The following is a 12,328-nucleotide window of genomic DNA, read 5'->3' as shown; positions in this document are numbered from 1 at the left end:
CAGTCCTGCCAGCAATTCCCTCTGCTTTTCTCTTTCTGCCTCTTTTCTCTGCCAGCATATGCCCCCCACCCAGCTCACCCTGCTCATTCCCCTGCCAGATCCAGCTCCCTTGAGAGCTGTAGACAACCAGAGCTCAGAACCCTCCCAGAGCATCCCTGGACGTCAGTCATCACGAGTCTGTTCTTGTCTGCCTGTCGTTCCAGCACGAGGTGTTGCCGCAGCTGCCCACCATCCGTGGTCCCGGTTCACGACTTCCGCACGCAGCTCCTGCCCTAGGCTCACTGTTCCCACAGCTCCACTAAACGGGCCCTCAGTGCCCTCCTGTGTCTGACTTTGTGAGTCCTTGCGCTCGGAGCACCCTTGCTTTGCCCTCTTGGCCGGGCGCACATCCAGTTCTACCCATTTTGTAGGTGAGTGAAATCCCCCTTACTCCGTGAAACTTTCCTTGATAATAATGTCCTCTGACTCTCTTGAACTTTTAAAGGCCTAGTGAGAATACTGCTTGGGTAGATGTACATGTGTGCGCGTGCGCGCGCACACACACACACACACACACACACCCCTGTTTGCAACCATTCATAGTGAAATGGATTTTTAAACAAATTTCATCATAATGTGTAGAAAAGAATTGGTGACTGGGAGGAGCTGGAGAGAGAGAGAAAATGCAGGAGAATGGTTCCTTGCCTGGCCTGGACTGAATCAGAAAACCGAACACAAGTCGGGCGGGGGGGGGGACATGAGGACCATCAATGCAAATCATACATGTGGGGAGACCAGGGCCCAGACAAGCTGATTTGGGATTCAGGTGGAACATAAGCGCTGAGGAGATTTGCATCTGAAAGGAAATAGCATCGCTTTGCCACACAAGGCTGAGTGCAGGGGCTTCCTGGTGGTCCAGTGGTTAAGACTTTGCCTTCCAATGCAGAGGGCGTGAGTTCAATCTGTGGTCAAGCAGCTAAGATCCCTCATACCTAGGGCCAAAAAACCAAAACATAAACAACAGAAGCAATACTGTAATAAATTCAATAGAGACTTAAAAATGGTCCACCTGGAAAAAAAAAAAAGTCTTAAAAGAAAATAAGGCTGAGCGCTTCGAGGCTGTCCAGAGACCACACCCGCAGTACAGTCTCTGTGGCCAATAGCAGGTCTCCTCTAAACTGCTTTGGGGGTGGTGGGTGCATTTCGGGGAGACAGACATAGAACAGGAAGACACCACAGGGGCACAATGTAGACTGAGGGCTGCCATAGTAGTGTGCTACAGCTTCGTGTCCCCACTGGGGGTCCGGAAGTCCCTGGGGGTGATCTGATGGGGTGCAGGCACCAAGGGGCTGCTTTTCTCAGTTGAGAAGGCAGACAGATCAATGTGTGGCTGTTGCTATTTTCTCCATGTCTTAGAAGCTGTTTTGTTTGTTTCTGTTGTTGCTTGTTGTATAGTCTCTCAGTCATGTCTGACTCTTTGTGAGCCCATGGGCTGTACCCTGCCAGGCTCCTCTGTCCATGGAATTCTCCAGGCAAGAATACTGGAGTGGGTAGCCATTCCCTTCTCCAGGGGATCTGCCCAACCCAGGGACTGAACCTGCGTCTCTTATGTCTTCTCCATTGGCACCTGAGTTCTTTACCACTGAGCCTCCAGGGAAGCCCAGAAGCCGTTTACTTCTACTTAAATACGTAAAGCTTATAAAAGTTTCAATGTGAAACTCTTTACTAGTACTTACAACTCTTTACAGGAATGAGTCCACAGTTGGTGTTCAAGTCTTTTATACTGAGGGATGGTTTCTAAATGTTTAACTCTGGAGGATGGGCTGAATATAGAAAGAGTATCAGCATGAAAGTTCACACACTACTCTCAGAGTGCCTAGGTTCCTTCACTTCTCCATTTGACCTTGGGAATGACACTGATCCCTTCATGCAGAGGGAGACAAGTGATTCTTCAAAGACTTGTTGAGTCTAGGTCGCCATAGAGCACCCTGCAGGGAAACTGCCTTTAGTGGGAAGGACAGAAGGCAGGGCCCTAATCCCGTGTGTGGTCTAATCCCATGTGTGGTCTCAGTCCGAGGTCTTCATGGTCCCCATCACTGTCCCTGCGAAGTCAGCCCTGAACTGCTTAGTAACTGGATTCTATGAAGCACATGACTTCTCTCTGCTTCATGCTGGGAACAAAAGATGCTCATCAGGATGCTCTGGCCTCTCACCACTGTATCCTAGAGCCAGAGGGAGGTCCTAGAGCCAGAGGGAAGCACAGGGCTCCTGGACTCCAAATAGAGAAATAGTCGAGCACATCAGTATCCTATTTGACCCATTTACTAGAGCACTTAGGCAAGGGCAACGTCTTGGAGCGGCAGCTTGAGTTCCGAGCTAACAGGATGGTAATACTGGCTGTAAAAATGCTGACCAACCATGTCAGCCTTCCTTCCCAGGATCCCCTGCTGGCTCTGGGAGCCTGCGGACATGCACAGCCAGGGGGCACTTGTCTTGGTGCAGATTCTCCTTTTTACCCAGTTTGGGTAAGGTTGCCTTAAATACACATCACTTCTAATACATCTCACTATAGAAGAGAGATCAAAGTAGCAGATGATTATCATATTATTTATTAAGTGCATTTTCCTTGAACAATCTAATTTAATTCTCCCTGCAATTCTATAGGGGATGTGCTGTTATCACCTCTGTTTTTTTCTGATGAGGAAATAGATAAGATACTCAGAGAAGTGAACTAACGAGCTCAGGTGACACAGCAACTGAATGTGACCTGGGATTCTAATTCAGATCTGCTGTCTGGGCATTGAACTATGACCATCCACCTCCCGGTTAGATTGTCACCCCTTTGAGGGTAACTCTTATGTTTGTTGAAACAGACCTAGAGCCCGATCTTCGGAGTCAGAGAGATTTGAGTTCCAATCCAAGTTCCATCAGTTACTCAACAATACACCACCTAGTGCAATTCATTTATACTTTACAAAGGTCATTTTCTCATCTGTAGAATGGGGATAATAACAGTCCCTAAGCTGGCAGATTTAGAATAAGTATAAAATGAGATAATATAAATGAACTCCCTGAATCAAGTGCCTAAAGTTCTCCCAGGTGGCTCAGTAGTAAAAAATCCACCGGCCAAAACAGGAGATGTGAATTCAAATCCTGAGTCAAGAAGATCCCCTGGAAAAGGAAATGGCGACCCGCTCTAGTAGTCTTGCCTGGGAAATCCCATGGACAGAGGAGACTGTCAGGCTACAGTCTAAGGGGTTGCAAAAGAGTCAAACGCAACCGAGCACACATACACTACTAAAGTTCTTAAGACATAGCAAACAAAAAAAAATTTTTTTAGGGACTTTCCTGGTGGTCCAATGGCTAAGACGCCACACTCCCAATGCAGGTGATCCAGGTTCGATCACTGGTCAGGGAACTAGATATTGCGTGCCATGACTAAAAGATCCCGCATGCCAGAACTAAGACCCCGTACAGCCAAATGAATATAAATAAATTTTTTTAAAAATTCAAAAAGAAGTACAATGCTGAAAGATTCCACGGGAATGCCATGGGAACCTCTGGGTTGGAGATGCGGTTTGGAGAAGGGAGACAGATAAAACCAGAGAGGTACCTCCTTCTCAAATGTGTTGGCTACTTAAAAGCAACCAAGTTTGCCTAGGGTTCAAAACGAGCAGGTTTGGAGATAACAGATTTGAAATGTGGATTCCACGGACTTCTAGAGAAGAGAGCTTACTTCTTACTCTGTGCTTCTCCTCCATGCAAACCATCAGACTGTTTCCTTGCAGCCTCAGTCTGCTCTCTCTTTCTAGTTTGTGAATTCAGGCCTCTAGGAGGCACAGATGAGGCTCAGAAATCCTGCAAAAGACAGGAGGCAGTAGCAGCACCCACTCATCCCGCTGTCCCTGTATCAGTCCTGCAGTAAGTATCAGAAGAATGCCGCATGCATGACTGTGAATTCATAAATAAATAAACTTCCCATATTTCGGAATTTGTCATGTATACATTTTGTTTCTTTTCTTTTCCTTTTTTTTTTTTTTTTTTAAATACCAGCAGATGTGTCTCCCACCATTTGTTTTCCTTAGATTAAGTCCAGGCCTATTTTCTACACTCACATCAGTTGAGCGATGGGGGGGGATGTGGTCAGAGCCTGGCCACATGACGGCCTGGTTGACATTAGTGATGAACCGAGGACCACGTCCCCAGACAGCTTAGCAGAGATGGAGGCAAAGAGGGAAAAGCCTCTGGAGCAGCCAGCAAAGGCTGAAGAGGGTGACGTGAGACGTCCCCTATTCTCTGCAGGAGGGCAGGAAAGAAGTGTCTGCCATAGTCCACATGCAGGAAGGACACACAGGAGCCACAGCGATGGGCCAGATGGAGTCAGAGGAGGAGGAGACCCTGATTCTTACAATGAGGCTGAGTGTTTATTTCTAGCACAGGGAATGACCCAAAAGATGGGGCCCCAGAACAATCAACCCTACACTGGTTTGCTGCCCACCTCTCCCTGGTGCCGCCCCAAGTCTTGTAAGGACAACTTCCGGTGGCCGATGAGCTGTGCTAGAGGCAATTTGAAAGATGTCAAAATCGACCAGACTGACTTCCCTGCCGCTCGCTGCCTCTGCTCCAGGAGTCCAAGACTCCCAGACCAGGCCTCGGGAAAGCTAATCCCTGGGTCACCACAGGAAGCCACGAGTTGTGGCTTTTTATTACATTCTTTGCATAATGACATAAAGTCCCTTCTCCTGGCAGCCAGAGAGCATATACACTGCAGACAGGATTCCAGGGAGCAAAGTCCTCCGGCTTCTCTGTTTTTGGAAATCAGCAGGCTCTGCAGCAGTGTGTGTGGGGGCAGGGCAGGGAGGGGTGGGGGGCGGGGGGTGGGCGTGGACGATGCTCAGCACAGTCACAGCTGAAGTGTCAGGAGAGGTGGCTCCTATGAGATCGCTCAAACCTTCAGCTTCTCCCTCCTTTTTAACAGCCAGCCCTATGCCTGATTCTGACTCATTTTTTTCCAATACAGGGAAGGCAGGTACAAAAGGGAAGAGGAGGCACACGATTGGCAATGATAGATCAGGAAGAAGGTGAAGACATCGATCAATCACCCAGAATGATCTGAAAGCTCTTTAGCACAGAGCACTGCAGGTGCTCCCACTCAGGTCAGGAAGGTTGTCTTTGCCCCAAAACGGCCACAGCAGGATTTCCAATCTTGGCCACTCCCCACCAAGAGGCCATGTCTATTCCCCTCCCTGTGAACCATAAGCGGACTTTATGAAACCTCCACAAGTGGAAGGTGGCAGGGAACTTCCCTGATTGGTCCAGTGATTAAGAATCCACCTTCCAATGCAGGGAATGAGGGTTCAATCCCTGGTTGGAGAATTAAGATCTCACGTGTCACGAGGCAACTAAGCCCACGCGCCACAACTAGAGAGAAGTTCGCACACCACAGTGAAAACTGTTGCACGCTGCATCTAAGACCCAGGGCAGCTGAATAAATTAACTATGATATGTATGCACGTGTGCTCAGTTGTGTCCGATTCTTTGCGACCCCATGGGCTGTGTAGCCCGCCAGGCTCCTCTGTCTATGGAATTTCCTGGGCAAGAATACTGGAGTGAGTTGCCACTTCCTTTTTCAGGGGAATCTTCCCGACCCAGGGATCAAACCCACGTCTCGTGTGTTCTTGACCGCTAGCACCACCTGGGAAGCCCGAGGATGTTAGGATCCTCCCATTATTGAAAAGAAACCCAAGTGTCCAGAGGCTCAGCGCTTGCCTTAGATCCTTCAACTAGTGATTCTCCAATCTGTAGCCCAACTGCAAAGCTTAACCTTTTCCCCCAAACTGTTCCCAGTTTGGCAACTCGGTCTCGCCCCATCCGGGGTTGTGTCGCATAGCCAAAATGGCCCTGGAAACTCAGAGTGCCAGGCTGATTTCTAAAGTAGCCTACTGAAATTTCTAATCCCATCCCCACCCCCACCTCCAGGCTTCCACCAGCCACCTTGTCACTTAAATCTTCACTAACTGGGGAAGGGGGGGAGCTTCTGCCATGACCGGCCCGGCGTAAGGCAGTCAGCCAAGTTCCTAGAAGATGGAATTGGAATCCTTTGCAGATGAAAGTACTTTATTTAATGGAGTTTAATAAATTAAGGGAATGAACCTAAGTGCGTTCAGAGCTGAGGGGCTCGGCGTTCCATACAGGCAGGCCACGTAACAGAATCCAGAGCCGGAGGCCCCTGTTAATCATAGTCTCCCATTAGAGGCTTCTCCACGTCTCCCGTGGGTCTCTACCTTTGCCTGTTGACATTGAGTTTTCACAGTCACTTTTTTGACCATAACCACATTTAAAGGGCATCTCTAAAGATCAAAGTGAAAATCTCCTCCCACGGAGAACGAGTCTACTGCTGCAAAGAAGAAAAGCGCTGAATGTGGAAACTAACAGGAAGGCGGATTGAAGGTTAGTCTGAGCTCCAAGAAGGGAACATTTTACAGTATGTTGACCTTTCTGTGTCTTTACAGTGGGTCTGGCCACACTTGAAGCTGCTTTTTCTCAATGACAATGGGGAGCGCAAAAAGGCCAGCCATGATCTGCTGTGTATAATTTGACAGTCTGGGGACCACGCCCCTCTCCAATAATAAAGAGTGACCTGATCACAGAGGCGGATCTCACCATGCCCAAGGGACAGGGCAGCATGAGGGTGGGATATGGGGGCTCACCCTGGTTGGAAAGCTTAGATGGAGCCCGTGAAATCAAGCCTGTGCCATTGAGCCTGTGTTCTCCTGCCAGTTTTGATGGGCTGGAAGGGTTAAATAAAGCCCTGCCAGGTACAAAGGGATGATGATGAAGAGGGAACTGGCAACCATCAAAACACACCCTCAGAAGCCACGGGAGAAGCTGGTAAGGAAGGCATTCCTGGATAATGGACCAGACATAGGGTCCCAGTAGATTTCACTGCTCATCACTTGCGCTGGGACTGTATCCTGCCTGGCTGCACAGCGGTGGCTGCACTTGTCATTAACAATACTGGATGCTTCCACATCGGTGGTTGAAGGCCACTGCTCTGACCTCTTCCTGCTCTCTTCTGCCCTGGGGATGAACTAAAGGGTCGAGGATTGGCACAGCAGGTCCTCCAAGACTCAGCTCTAAGACAGGAGGTTGGTGCCCTGGTGCCCCTATGGCACCACATGGGTAGTTATATGCTGCTGCTGCTACTGCTAAGTCGCTTCAGTCGTGTCCGACTCTGTGCGACCCCATAGACGGCAGCTCACTAGGCTCTCCCGTCCCTGGGATTCTCCAGGCAAGAACACTGGAGTGGGTTGCCATTTCCTTCTCCAATGCATGAAAGTGAAAAGTGAAAATGAAGTCGCTCAGTTGTGTCCGACTCCCAGCGAGCCCATGGACTGCAGCCTACCAGGCTCCTCTGTCCATGGGATTTTCCAGGCAAGAGTACTGGAGTGGAGTGCCATTGCCTTCTCCGGGTAGTTATATATCAGAATGTTTTCCTTGCTCTGGAGTGTGCTCTTCTGACTGTGGAGGTGGTGGCACAAGAGGACAGTTGAGGATCTGGATGGGCTGGGAGCAGCCTTGTCCCCAAGAGGACCCCTGAGCAGGTTTGCTGCAGGAGAGGTCAAGGGTGAATGGGTAAAGGAAGCAAACCACTTCGCCACTCTCTTCACTCCGTAGCATGCTGCTGTAAAGTCTGTTTCAATAAAAGGCACAGTGTGCCAGCTGCGACAACGCGGGGTTTTATTGGCTGTGCAACTTCGGGCAAATTACCTAACCTCTTGGTTCCTGGAAAATTTTAACTGTCTTCCACTGAACGTTTAATGCTCTTTGACGATGATGAATGGCTGCAGTGCCCTGACCACAAAAAGCTGAAAGCTTGGAAGAAGCAGCCTGGCGGGGATGGCTGCAGTATTTCCTCGAAGCGTCTGAATTCCCCCACCGTGGCGGTGATGGAACAGCCTGGGAGAAGGGACATGGTCCCCTTGGGGCTTGGTCTTCGTGGCTCTGGCCTGGTAGCTGGACCAAGAGGATCTCAGTCTGGTCTGTGATGATAAGGGAAGAGGCAGCAGAGACAGCTCAGATCTGAAACGATGGGCTCCCCCAGAAGGAAGCAAACTCTCAGTCTACCAGCGGTGATGACACTTTCTGCCATTGTTTGCAAACTCGGGGAGAGGAGGAAATGTAGGCAGTGTGTACCCTCAGGAGCTTTGCCAATTCTAGGGGTCCTGAGAACTTTCTCATCCTTTCTCTCAAAGACCAGAGAAGCAGCCCAAAGAGAAAGACCACATCCATCGTAATCATTGCTTGCATCTAGCAGCTTGCATAGTTCCTGGTACACCTAGTAGGTGTGCAAAAGATTTTTCTGATGGATAAGAAACCCAGAGCATGATGAGAAACACCAAGAGCCTCCCTCCCCACCACCAGTGCCTCTGCCACCAGCCAGACTTCCCACTCGCTCTTGGCCTTGAGACATTAAGCCTTGCACCCAGGCTTGTCCATTTTTTTTAGCCAGCCACACCCAGTGACCGTTTCTTATTCATGTTTAAACATGAAGCCACTGACCACTCCCCCAACCCGCCACCCCCGACAAGGACATGAGGTCCTTTTCCTAGAAGCTGTGATATTATCCGCTGATGTCCTCATGTGATGGTTTCCACGGCAACAGGTGCCCTCATAATCACAGGAAGCCTAGGAGGAAACAAGCACACAGGGGCCCTTTGCTCTATTCTTTCAGCTACACCCAGGGAGCGTCCTGGCAAGAGGACAAAAACAAAGCCAGCCTCAAGGAGCAAGGGTGTCAATGTCCGTGAGCCCCGCTGGCCCTGTCGAGGGAGAGAGAGGAGTCCACTTCATCTTGATGGAGACCCGGGTCCTAGCACAAGACCCCTTTCGACTTCACTTCCTTCAGGGCACTGGGCAAAGAAGAGCCCGGATCCATTTCTCAGTTCTTCATAGCTCTTTCCTCTCAGTGACTCGTGCCCAGGAAGCCACGCTGGGTGACCTTAGGCCTATCCCATCCTGACTGTGCAGAATTTCTAACTTTCACGTCTGCATGAGCCACTCTACCCAAGGTGTTTAGTCATTTTGTGGTCCTAGGCATACGGTTACCAGGCTGCTGCAGGCACAGGAGAACGGCAGTGACCGGAGGAGGTGCCCACAGAGCCTGTCCTCTGGGCTGGCTCAGATGCCCCCGCCCTGTCTCTGCCCTCCTCTTAGGTTGGCTATACTCTGCTCCTCCACTCCATTTGTCCCCCTCTATTCCTTCTTGCGTTTCCCATTTCTTTTGCTGCCTTTTAATGTCCTTATTAAATGGTTCCTCTTCAAATAAGACCTCTTACCAGTTTCTTCCCAGCACTCTTGTCTTGTAGATGTCTCTATAATACACATTTCTGGATTGTCCTTTGGGTGTCTGTAAACACTTATGGGCTTTCCAGGTGGCTCAATGGTAAAGAATCCACCTGCCAATGCAGGAGACATGGGTTTGATCGCTGGGTCGGGAAGATCCCCTGGAGAAGGAAATGGCAACCCGCTCCAATATTCTTGCCATGGGAAATCCCATGGACAGAAGAGCCTGGTGGGCTACAGCCCATGAGGTCGCCAAAGAGTATGACACAACTGGGCAACTAAACAGCAACAACAAAACACCTTTGTGAATACCAGCTTTCCTGTCCCTTTGCTCAATCCAGACATCCTACAGAGCTGCCTTCCTCATCCCCTTTGTCGCACTGAATCTCAGCTCTTCACCAAACCTTTCTGGAGGACATATTGCATGCCAGCATTTGGTCCAGGGGATGCAAAGATAAATGAGACCGAGGTGCTTAGTCTGGGGAGAAGGCTGATACAGGTACAGGGGCTCATGTGGCGGGGTAGGGGGCAGTGAGTAAAGGCTCAGGGAAGGCCCTCCTGGGACAGGAGGGTGGAGGGGACCTTCCAGAACACCTGGAGTTCCATCACCTCCTCTAGGAAGTTTCACCCTCCTGCAGTCCCCTGCAGTAAGCTCTCACTCTGCTGAAATTGGTAGTACTTTTTTTTTTTAAAGATTTTTTTTAATGTGGATTATTTTTTTAAAGTCTCTGTTAAATTTGTTACAATATTGCTTCTGCTTTATGCTTTGATTTTTTGCCTGCAGGCATGTAGGATTTTAGCTCCCTGACCAGGATCAAACCCGAACCTCCTGCATTGGAAGGTGCAGGGACCACCAGGGAAGACCCTGTAGTACATTCTAACTCATCACCGATTCAATACTTTATTCTAGACTGCCTTGTCACATCGATTTTATTTTTATTTAACTCTTTCTGGATACGGTAGTTTTTCATATGCTGATATTCTGTCTCTCCAGACAGTAAACCCCATGTGGATGGATTCTCTTCATGTTTTCTGTGGACATTATTCACGCTTTCGGACACCTTGGCTTCCTCACCCCTCAAATGAGCACAATGACAGAAATGACTGCAAAGGGTCCAGCTGAGCACAAGTTGAGGTGAGGGGCTCCTCACTGTGTCCCCGCTCTGAGCGGAACCATGCTGTCCCCTTTGAGATTCAGCTTCTGACACCACTTGTCAGTCCTGTGACGCTGTTATTCAGTCACTAAGTCGTGCCTGACTCTTTGTGACCCCGTGGACTGCCGCAAGCCAGGCTCTGTCCTCCACTATTTCCCAGAAAGAAAGTGAAAGACGCTCGATCATGTCCAGCTCTTTGCAACCCCATGGATTGTAGCCTGCCAGGCTCCTCTGTCCATGAAATTCTCCAGGCCAGAATACTGGAGTGGGTACTTATTTCCTTCTCCAGGGGATCTTCCCAACCCAGAAATCAAACCCAGGTTTCCCGCATTGCAGGCAGATTATGTACCAACTGAGGCACCAGGGAAGCTCACTATTTCCCGGAGTTTGCTCAAATTCATGTCCATTGAGTCAGTGATGCCATCCAACCGTTTCATCCTCTGTTGCCCCCTCCTTCTGCCCTCAGCTTTTCCCAGCATCAGCATCTTTTCCAATGAGTCAGCTCTTCACCTCAGGTGGTCAAAGTACTGGAGCTTCAGCTTCAGTCCTTCCAGTGAATATTCAGGGTTGATTTCCTTTAGGATTGTCAGTCCTGTGACTTTAGGCAAATTCTTCCATCTCTCTCTGCCACAGTTTCCTTTTTGGTGGGATAGACGATGACAAGACATTCTAACTCATGCCTGGCACATTATAAGCACTCCCCAAGCTTACCCTTCTTATTCTAATTCACAGGTTCTAAGATAGGAAAAGCACTTCATTTCTCTAGGCCTATTTCTTTTGTTTGGTCTTTAGTTGCTAAGTCATATCCTACTCTTCTGTGACCCCCACGGACTGCAGCCTGCCAGGCTCCTCTGTCCATGGGATTTCCCAGGCAAGAATACTGGAGTGGGTAGTCATTCCCTTCCCCAGGGGATCTTCCCGGATCGAACCCGGGTCTCCTGCATTGGCAGGCAAATGCTTTACTATGGAGCTATATCTTTATCAAAACACAGAAGACTGAACTAGGTAGGAGCAAGATGCCTGTCATCGATTAGCAGACGGATCCGACTGCCCTGTTTGTCTGGGACTGTCCCAGTTGATGCCTTTTGTTCCAGAAAATGCTTAATAATGCCTCCTTTCACTCTCAAAATTATCGCGGCTTGGCTGATGCACTGTGGGGCCGCCCACCTGCACTCAGAGATGGCAGTGTGTGCCTCAGCTCCATGGACCCACTGCTCATCATCCCCACCCTCCCCTCCGAGATGAGGTGAGGGGATCTGAGGACAGCCTGCTCCCCACACAAGAAGCCAAACATCGCCCCTCTCGGAGCTCAGACTCTGTCTCCGGTACACAGCTGGCCTCTCGGCTGGCAGCCACCCTCAAAGCCTTCGCCCACTGGGTTGGCCTTCATCCTCGTGTGACTTGAGTGCCAAGCCTAGGCATTCTGGCACCAGGTCTCCTGTCTTTTGGGGTCCATCTATAGGAAAAGCAGATATTTTGTGAACAAGTCCTGCTAAGGGCTTCCAATGAAAACATCTCCGTGGGGTTACATGGCGGTATTTCCTTTGTCACTCTCAGTAAAGCTGGTTGAGCAGAAACCCCAGCTGAAGCCCCCTGACAGTTCCCAGGGCCTTGGGACTGATTTGGTTACTCTCTCTATAAAAGGTACTTAGTGTTCAATTCTTGGAAGCTTCAGGAGGGACCAGCCTTACCCTGTAGGAGCCAGGCCTCTCTGTCTGTCCCAAGGACAGGAGTCATGATGGCTATGAAGCTTAATCCTTGACGTTCCAAAACCTTATGGGAAACAGGAAACCACCCTCCAAGGTGGTGAAGCCATGAGGACGTGTCCAAACCTCATCAAAAAGCCTCTC

At 49.6% G+C, this 12,328-nt stretch overlaps 1 protein-coding gene across 5 annotated transcripts in view; it reads right to left on the bottom strand.

Annotated features, from left to right (window-relative positions):
- FLI1 (Fli-1 proto-oncogene, ETS transcription factor) overlaps positions 1-12,328 on the bottom strand; it is a 139,866-nt gene that overhangs the window by 64,762 nt on the left and 62,776 nt on the right. The gene's annotated exons all lie outside the window — the stretch shown is intronic.

Source organism: Capra hircus, chromosome 29 (assembly GCF_001704415.2).
Source record: "Capra hircus breed San Clemente chromosome 29, ASM170441v1, whole genome shotgun sequence".
Classification (NCBI taxonomy): Eukaryota; Metazoa; Chordata; class Mammalia; order Artiodactyla; family Bovidae; genus Capra; species Capra hircus.
The sequence above is the reverse complement of the archived record's forward strand: the minus strand, read 5'-3'. Positions and strand labels throughout refer to the sequence as shown.